The sequence below is a fragment of the Sycon ciliatum genome, chromosome 1 (assembly GCF_964019385.1).
Source record: "Sycon ciliatum chromosome 1, ocSycCili1.1, whole genome shotgun sequence".
Classification (NCBI taxonomy): Eukaryota; Metazoa; Porifera; class Calcarea; order Leucosolenida; family Sycettidae; genus Sycon; species Sycon ciliatum.
The window spans coordinates 5,848,278-5,850,852 of NC_088643.1; the positions used below are offsets into that span (position 1 = coordinate 5,848,278).

The following is a 2,575-nucleotide window of genomic DNA, read 5'->3' on the forward strand; positions in this document are numbered from 1 at the left end:
ATCATAAATGAAGCGAGCAAACATAGCTCGTGCTGCGAAAATAGGCTTGAAATTTTCACGACGCATTGCAACATCTCGGCGCTTTGCCAGGTCTCCATCCTTTGGGAATCTGAGACAACTAACCCCTGGAGGATGATATGATACTGGCACAACCTCCAACACAACAATTTGGCATTGCAGCGGCTCAGGCGACTTGGCAAACTACTTTCTGAAGTGACTTTCGTCCTGAAGAAAGTGGGATTCAAAATCCAAGTATTTTCGCACCATGCCACAATGACGTCACACATACATTGGTATGGGGCGTGGCTAAAATTGAAATATCTCAAGAACGCTTTCTCGTAGAGACTTCGGACCATGACCATTCGACTCAGCGCCCGAAACTCTACAGGCTATCAAATTTTCATTTTTTCGTGGAGTTCCCCTTTGAACCCTTAAAGGGGCACTCCGGCTTCATTTTCGACGCCGAGTTTTCGATGCCAAGACGAAGGTAGGTGAAAGAGAAGACCCCTCGAACAAGAACGAGTCTCCAGAAGCGATCGAGTCGAGCAGGAAGACGACTTTTGAATTTCGCCGAGCGAGCGCTGATGACGTAATGAGGGATTAGCTTGCCAGTGGAAATGCATCTGCGCACATACATTTCACATACTTTTTGGCCAATTTTCAATCGAAGAGGACGTTGTTTTCTATTTTCTCTCAACGTCGTGAGCGATCCCGTCTTCTATACCCTTCCAGGTACCCTGAAGGTCCTCCAGAGGAGAATTTATCTCCAGCGAAGCGTTGTTGATCCGCTAAATTCCTCTCGAGACATATTCACCCAGTGCAGTGCTGATAAATGTAGAATGTTGAATCTGTGATAATTGTTGACGATGGAGAGAGAGGCTGATAGCCGCTGTCGCAGGGAGAGTGAAGCTGCTGGAAGTAACAACGGGGCGCCCGTTTGTATCACCTGAACAACCAGACTTCAAAGCAGCTTGACCAAATCGGAGGGTGCCTCGCTGCTTATCGTGAATATTACACCGACATGAATTACTACAAGTACACTGGTGAGTTTTTATCTTGTTTTGTTCGTATGCTAGTACCCTGGCCTGGAGTTTTTATTTAGCAAATTCCTATTCCCTGGCGTTTTCTAAACATTCCGTGTAGTACTGAATACGTGATCAAGTATTCCGATTTGGGTAGATGTGGAATTTGGACATGTATTTTATAAAAAAATTCTATTTTCCCAATAGAGCGTTTGTAGTGAAATGGTTGCCCAAATACAACGAAATTGATTCTGCAGTTCTACAACTTGTACTGAAATCCAGTCAAAGTAAAAATGATTCTTCATGACAGTTGGCGTCAATGAAATCTGACCCAGGCGTAACGAATAGTGACGCCTGCCACCCCGAGAATGAATGCCCATTTGGTGGGGGATACCAAAGTACTCGAAAGTGGTGCGTGTTTCAATGTGGCATGGAAGTTTTATAATATGATCTCTGGTCAATGCAACATACGATAGCCATCATGAATTGCAGGCCTCGAACGCAACTCAGACCGGAATTGGCAGTTCCCTAAGTTTATAATTCCATGGCCCCAGCTGTGGTTATAGAAGTTTGTTTGCACATTATTCTTATAGTCGATAGGTTTATACTGATGGCCACAAACAACGGCAGTTCAAACTTCACTGACGTGTTCATGAGCTTAGAGATTTCTCTCCAATATTTCTGTTGTGCATACAGGTCTGTCCAATATGCATTGACGGTATTGGGTATGGTATCTGCTCTGAGAAGGGAATCGCTGGAGCCACAGTCCAATTATACAGGCTTTCAAGAAACAGAGAGGAGCCATCTTTCCAAGCTGATACCTGATGTGTACCGACGGAATTCTCACGAGATACCTTACGGGCTACGTGTGGTGTGTACTTCATAGTACTCCTTCGACTACTATCTAGAATCAAGTCGACTGAAACAAGTTCAAACAACTCTGGCTTCAAACGAGCCGTCGATTAGACAAACAAAACATTCTCTCATATACTGGAGCACTCTGACAACTCACGACCTATTCCTAACGATTGCCACCGCTTATAAAATATGTAGAGTGCTGATTGGAATGTGCTCACAAGCTCAACAATTCAGTGCTATAATTATTTGAACAATGTGTTAGAAATTATTCCACTTTTCCTTTCATAAATGTTGTATACACATATAATCCACAGTGCTCCAAAGTTTCAGAGTTCTCAGGGTAGCAAACAAAATTATTTCAAATACAGTGAAATTGTTCATGGACATTATAGCGTAGCTAATTTACTTGTAGTTCCCTGGTCCTTTTCTTTGCTACATGTATAAATTAATCCTTTTCTCTCTAGCCGCCTGCGAGTCCAACAGTGAAATTGTTAGTTCATATTTATAATGTGGGTATGTGGGAGGGGTTGAACATATTTTTATATAAGGGACCTGCAACTGTAATACCACAGTACAGTAGCCGGCAAATATGTAGAAAACAGAAATGCATGTTTGTTCCCATCATTGTACATAGACGGGCGCAGCAGGCCGAAGCTATCAGCCAGAACAGGATTTACAATCACTTAGAGATACTT

General features: G+C 43.0%; 1 long non-coding RNA gene across 1 annotated transcript; it reads left to right on the top strand.

The window, feature by feature from the left end:
* Positions 1–447: 447 nt before the first annotated feature.
* Positions 448–2,343, top strand: LOC135806801 (uncharacterized). The gene is made up of 2 exons (XR_010551284.1): positions 448–1,043; positions 1,719–2,343. It is a non-coding gene; the product is annotated as an uncharacterized LOC135806801 (long non-coding RNA).
* The last annotated feature ends 232 nt before the right edge of the window (positions 2,344–2,575 follow it).